Genomic DNA, 6,555 nt, shown 5'->3' on the forward strand with positions numbered 1-6,555 from the left:
GATGTGTTTTCCCAGGTGTGCTGTCTAGAGTGGAGTTTTCCAAGATGTGTTTTCCCAGGTGTGCTGTCTAGGGTGGAGTTTTCCCAGGTGTGCTGTCTAGAGTGGTGCTTTCCAAGATGTGTTTTCCCAGGTGTGTTGTCTAGGGTGGTTTTTTCCAAGATGTGTTTTCCCAGGTGTGCTGTCTAGGGTGGTGTTTTCCCAGTTGTGCTGTCTAGAGTGGTGTTTTCCAAGATGTGTTTTCCCAGGTGTGTTGTCTAGGGTGGTTTTTTCCAAGATGTGTTTTCCCAGGTGTGCTGTCTAGGGTGGTGTTTTCCCAGTTGTGCTGTCTAGAGTGGTGTTTTCCAAGATGTGTTTTCCCAGGTGTGCTGTCTAGAGTGGAGTTTTCCAAGATGTGTTTTCCCAGGTGTGCTGTCTAGAGTGGTGTTTTCCCAGGTGTGCTGTCTAGAGTGGAGTTTTCCAAGATGTGTTTTCCCAGGTGTGCTGTCTAGAGTGGTGTTTTCCCAGGTGTGCTGTCTAGAGTGGAGTTTTCCAAGATGTGTTTTCCCAGGTGTGCTGTCTAGAGTGGTGTTTTCCCAGGTGTGCTGTCTAGGGTGGTGTTTTCCAAAATGTGTTTTCCCAGGTGTGTTGTCTAGGGTGGTTTTTTCCAAGATGTGTTTTCCCAGGTGTGCTGTCTAGAGTGGTGTTTTCCCAGGTGTGCTGTCTAGGGTGGTGTTTTCCCAGGTGTGCTGTCTAGAGTGGTGCTTTCCAAGATGTGTTTTCCCAGGTGTGTTGTCTAGGGTGGTTTTTTCCAAGATGTGTTTTCCCAGGTGTGTTGTCTAGGGTGGTTTTTTCCAAGATGTGTTTTCCCAGGTGTGCTGTCTAGAGTGGAGTTTTCCAAGATGTGTTTTCCCAGGTGTGTTGTCTAGGGTGGTTTTTTCCAAGATGTGTTTTCCCAGGTGTGCTGTCTAGAGTGGTGTTTTCCCAGGTGTGCTGTCTAGAGTGGTGCTTTCCAAGATGTGTTTTCCCAGGTGTGTTGTCTAGGGTGGTTTTTTCCAAGATGTGTTTTCCCAGGTGTGCTGTCTAGAGTGGTGTTTTCCCAGTTGTGCTGTCTAGAGTGGAGTTTTCCCAGGTGTGTGTTCTAGGGTGGTTTTTTCCAAGATGTGTTTTCCCAGGTGTGCTGTCTAGAGTGGTGTTTTCCCAGGTGTGCTGTCTAGGGTGGAGTTTTCCCAGGTGTGCTGTCTAGAGTGGTGCTTTCCAAGATGTGTTTTCCCAGGTGTGTTGTCTAGGGTGTTTTTTTCCAAGATGTGTTTTCCCAGGTGTGCTGTCTAGGGTGGTGTTTTCCCAGTTGTGCTGTCTAGAGTGGTGTTTTCCAAGATGTGTTTTCCCAGGTGTGTTGTCTAGGGTGGTTTTTTCCAAGATGTGTTTTCCCAGGTGTGCTGTCTAGGGTGGTGTTTTCCCAGTTGTGCTGTCTAGAGTGGTGTTTTCCAAGATGTGTTTTCCCAGGTGTGCTGTCTAGAGTGGAGTTTTCCAAGATGTGTTTTCCCAGGTGTGCTGTCTAGGGTGGAGTTTTCCCAGGTGTGCTGTCTAGGGTGGTGTTTTCCCAGTTGTGCTGTCTAGAGTGGTGTTTTCCAAGATGCGTTTTCCCAGGTGTGTTGTCTAGGGTGGTTTTTTCCAAGATGTGTTTTCCCAGGTGTGCTGTCTAGGGTGGTGTTTTCCCAGTTGTGCTGTCTAGAGTGGTGTTTTCCAAGATGTGTTTTCCCAGGTGTGCTGTCTAGAGTGGAGTTTTCCACGATGTGTTTTCCCAGGTGTGCTGTATAGAGTGGTGTTTTCCCAGGTGTGCTGTCTAGGGTGGTGTTTTCCAAGATGTGTTTTCCCAGGTGTGTTGTCTAGGGTGTTTTTTTCCAAGATGTGTTTTCCCAGGTGTGCTGTCTAGAGTGGTGTTTTCCCAGGTGTGCTGTCTAGGGTGGTGTTTTCCCAGGTGTGCTGTCTAGAGTGGTGCTTTCCAAGATGTGTTTTCCCAGGTGTGTTGTCTAGGGTGTTTTTTTCCAAGATGTGTTTTCCCAGGTGTGTTGTCTAGGGTGTTTTTTTCCAAGATGTGTTTTCCCAGGTGTGCTGTCTAGAGTGGAGTTTTCCAAGATGTGTTTTCCCAGGTGTGTTGTCTAGGGTGGTTTTTTCCAAGATGTGTTTTCCCAGGTGTGCTGTCTAGAGTGGTGTTTTCCCAGGTGTGCTGTCTAGAGTGGTGCTTTCCAAGATGTGTTTTCCCAGGTGTGTTGTCTAGGGTGGTTTTTTCCAAGATGTGTTTTCCCAGGTGTGCTGTCTAGAGTGGTGTTCTCCCAGTTGTGCTGTCTAGAGTGGAGTTTTCCCAGGTGTGTTGTCTAGGGTGGTTTTTCCAAGATGTGTTTTCGCAGGTGTGCTGTCTAGGGTGGAGTTTTCCCAGGTGTGCTGTCTAGAGTGGAGTTTTCCAATATGTGTTTTCCCAGGTGTGCTGTCTAGAGTGGTGTTTTCCCAGTTGTGCTGTCTAGAGTGGTGTTTTCCCAGGTGTGCTGTCTAGGGTGGTGTTTTCCCAGGTGTGTTGTCTAGAGTGGAGTTTTCCAATATGTGTTTTCCCAGGTGTGCTGTCTAGAGTGGTGTTTTCCCAGGTGTGCTGTCTAGAGTGGAGTTTTCCCAGGTGTGCTGTCTAGGGTGGTGTTTTCCCAGGTGTGTTGTCTAGGGTGGTTTTTTCCAAGATGTGTTTTCCCAGGTGTGCTGTCTAGAGTGGTGTTTTCCCAGGTGTGCTGTCTAGAGTGGTGCTTTCCAAGATGTGTTTTCCCAGGTGTGCTGTCTAGAGTGGTGCTTTCCAAGATGTGTTTTCCCAGGTGTGTTGTCTAGGGTGGTTTTTTCCAAGATGTGTTTTCCCAGGTGTGCTGTCTAGAGTGGTGCTTTCCAAGATGTGTTTTCCCAGGTGTGTTGTCTAGGGTGGTTTTTTCCAAGATGTGTTTTCCCAGGTGTGCTGTCTAGGGTGGTGTTTTCCCAGTTGTGCTGTCTAGAGTGGTGTTTTCCAAGATGTGTTTTCCCAGGTGTGCTGTCTAGAGTGGAGTTTTCCAAGATGTGTTTTCCCAGGTGTGCTGTCTAGGGTGGTGTTTTCCCAGGTGTGCTGTCTAGAGTGGTGCTTTCCAAGATGTGTTTTCCCAGGTGTGCTGTCTAGAGTGGTGCTTTCCAAGATGTGTTTTCCCAGGTGTGTTGTCTAGGGTGGTTTTTTCCAAGATGTGTTTTCCCAGGTGTGCTGTCTAGGGTGGTGTTTTCCCAGTTGTGCTGTCTAGAGTGGTGTTTTCCAAGATGTGTTTTCCCAGGTGTGCTGTCTAGAGTGGAGTTTTCCAAGATGTGTTTTCCCAGGTGTGCTGTCTAGAGTGGTGTTTTCCCAGGTGTGTTGTCTAGGGTGGTTTTTTCCAAGATGTGTTTTCCCAGGTGTGCTGTCTAGAGTGGTGTTTTCCCAGGTGTGCTGTCTAGGGTGGTGTTTTCCCAGGTGTGTTGTCTAGGGTGGTTTTTTCCAAGATGTGTTTTCCCAGGTGTGCTGTCTAGGGTGGTGTTTTCCCAGGTGTGCTGTCTAGAGTGGTGCTTTCCAAGATGTGTTTTCCCAGGTGTGCTGTCTAGAGTGGTGCTTTCCAAGATGTGTTTTCCCAGGTGTGTTGTCTAGGGTGGTTTTTTCCAAGATGTGTTTTCCCAGGTGTGCTGTCTAGAGTGGAGTTTTCCAAGATGTGTTTTCCCAGGTGTGTTGTCTAGGGTGGTTTTTTCCAAGATGTGTTTTCCCAGGTGTGCTTGTCTAGAGTGGTGTTTTCCCAGTTGTGCTGTCTAGAATGGAGTTTTCCCAGGTGTGTTGTCTAGAGTGGTGTTTTCCCAGGTGTGCTGTCTAGGGTGGTGTTTTCCCAGTTGTTCTGTCTAGAGTGGTGTTTTCCCAGGTGTGCTGTCTAGGGTGGTGTTTTCCAAGATGTGTTTTCCCAGGTGTGCTGTCTAGAGTGGAGTTTTCCAAGATGTGTTTTCCCAGGTGTGTTGTCTAGGGTGGTTTTTTCCAAGATGTGTTTTCCCAGGTGTGCTGTCTAGAGTGGTGTTTTCCCAGTTGTGCTGTCTAGAATGGAGTTTTCCCAGGTGTGTTGTCTAGAGTGGTGTTTTCCCAGGTGTGCTGTCTAGGGTGGTGTTTTCCCAGTTGTTCTGTCTAGAGTGGTGTTTTCCCAGGTGTGCTGTCTAGGGTGGTGTTTTCCCAGGTGTGCTGTCTAGGGTGGTGTTTTCCCAGGTGTGCTGTCTAGAGTGGTGCTTTCCAAGATGTGTTTTCCCAGGTGTGTTGTCTAGGGTGTTTTTTTCCAAGATGTGTTTTCCCAGGTGTGCTGTCTAGAGTGGTGTTTTCCCAGTTGTGCTGTCTAGAGTGGAGTTTTCCCAGGTGTGTTGTCTAGAGTGGTGTTTTCCCAGGTGTGCTGTCTAGGGTGGTGTTTTCCCAGGTGTGTTGTCTAGGGTGGTTTTTTCCAAGATGTGTTTTCCCAGGTGTGCTGTCTAGGGTGGTGTTTTCCCAGGTGTGTTGTCTAGAGTGGTGTTTTCCCAGGTGTGTTGTCTAGAGTGGTGTTTTCCCAGGTGTGTTGTCTAGAGTGGTGTTTTACCAGGTGTGCTGTCTAGAGTGGTTTTTTCCAAGATGTGTTTTCCCAGGTGTGTTGTCTAGGGTGGTTTTTTCCAAGATGTGTTTTCCCAGGTGTGCTGTCTAGAGTGGTGTTTTCCAAGATGTGTTTTCCCAGGTGTGCTGTCTAGAGTGGTTTTTTCCAAGATGTGTTTTCCCAGGTGTGTTGTCTAGGGTGGTTTTTTCCAAGATATGTTTTCCCAGGTGTGTTGTCTAGAGTGGAGTTTTCCCAGTTGTGCTGTCTAGAGTGGAGTTTTCCCAGGTGTGTTGTCTAGAGTGGTGTTTTCCCAGGTGTGCTGTCTAGGGTGGTGTTTTCCCAGTTGTGCTGTCTAGAGTGGTGTTTTCCCAGGTGTGTTGTCTAGAGTGGTGTTTTCCCAGTTGTGCTGTCTAGAGTGGAGTTTTCCCAGGTGTGTTGTCTAGAGTGGTGTTTTCCCAGTGTTGCTGTCTAGAGTGGTGTTTTCCCAGGTGTGCTGTATAGAGTGGTGTTTTCCCAGTTGTGCTGTCTAGAGTGGAGTTTTCCCAGGTGTGCTGTCTAGAGTGGTGTTTTCCCAGTTGTGCTGTCTAGAGTGGAGTTTCCCCAGGTGTGCTGTCTAGAGTGGTGTTTCCCAGGTGTGCTGTCTAGAGTGGTGCTTTCCAAGATGTGTTTTCCCAGGTGTGCTGTCTAGAGTGGTGTTTTCCAAGATGTGTTTTCCCAGGTGTGCTGTCTAGAGTGGAGTTTTCCCAGGTGTGCTGTCTAGAGTGGTGTTTTCCCAGGTGTGCTGTCTAGAGTGGAGTTTTCCCAGGTGTGCTGTCTAGAGTGGAGTTTTCCCAGGTGTGCTGTCTAGAGTGGAGTTTTCCCAGGTGTGTTTTCCCAGGTGTGCTGTCTATAGTGGTGTTTTCCCAGGTGTGCTGTCTAGAGTGGTGTTTTCTCAGGTGTGTTTCCCAGGTGTGCTGTCTAGAGTGGTGTTTTCCCGGGTGTGCTGTCTAGAGTGGTGTTTTCCCAGGTGTGCTGTCTACAGTGGAGTTTTCCAAGGTGTGTTTTCCCAGGTGTGCTGTCTAGAGTGGTGTTTTCCCAGGTGTGTTTTCCCAGGTGTGCTGTCTAGAGTGGTGTTTTCCCAGGTGTGTTTTCCCAGGTGTGCTGTCTAGAGTGGTGTTTTCCCAGGTGTGTTTTCCCAGGTGTGCTGTCTAGAGTGGTGTTTTCCCAGGTGTGTTTTCCCATGTGTGCTGTCTAGAGTGGTGTTTTCCCAGGTGTGTTTTCCCATGTGTGCTGTCTAGAGTGGTGTTTTCCCAGGTGTGTTGTCTAGCATTGTGTTTTCCAGGTGTGTTGTCTAGAGTGGTGTTTTCCCAGGTGTGTTGTCTAGAGTGGTGTTTTCCCAGGTGTGTTGTCTAGCATGGTGTTTTCCAGGTGTGCTCTCTAGAAAATGACCTTTTTCAGGCAGCTTCATTACAGGAGTCGTTCTGTTAAGATTCATTACCATAATACTGTAAATGGTCTGTCGTTCTAATCACTGGGGATGTCTTCATAATGTAAATGTGATGTCTGTCGTTCTAATCACTGGGGATGTCTTCATAATGTAAATGTAATGTCTGTCATTCTAATCACTGTGGGGGATGTCTTCATCATGTAAATGTGATGTCTGTCGTTCTAATCACTGTGGGGGATGTCTTCATCATGTAAATGTGATGTCTGTCGTTCTAATCACTGGGGATGTCTTCATAATGTAAATGTGATGTCTGTCGTTCTAATCACTGGGGATGTCTTCATAATGTAAATGTGATGTCTGTCGTTCTAATCACTGTGGGGGATGTCTTCATCATGTAAATGTAATGTCTGTCATTCTAATCACTGTGGGGGATGTCTTCATCATGTAAATGTGATGTCTGTCATTCTAATCACTGTGGGGGATGTCTTCATCATGTAAATGTGATGTCTGTCGTTCTAATCACTGTGGGGGATG

The 6,555-nt window shown here is 47.5% G+C and overlaps 2 protein-coding genes across 3 annotated transcripts in view; both read right to left on the minus strand.

Moving 5' to 3' along the window:
- The window catches only part of LOC139379145 (calmodulin binding transcription activator 2), a 162,076-nt gene that overhangs the window by 122,216 nt on the left and 33,305 nt on the right, over positions 1-6,555 (minus strand). The window lies entirely within an intron of this gene.
- Positions 1-6,555, minus strand: part of LOC139379146 (high mobility group protein B2-like) — a 371,903-nt gene that overhangs the window by 54,169 nt on the left and 311,179 nt on the right. The window lies entirely within an intron of this gene.

This window comes from Oncorhynchus clarkii, chromosome 21 (assembly GCF_045791955.1).
Source record: "Oncorhynchus clarkii lewisi isolate Uvic-CL-2024 chromosome 21, UVic_Ocla_1.0, whole genome shotgun sequence".
In the NCBI taxonomy this organism is placed as follows: domain Eukaryota; kingdom Metazoa; phylum Chordata; class Actinopteri; order Salmoniformes; family Salmonidae; genus Oncorhynchus; species Oncorhynchus clarkii.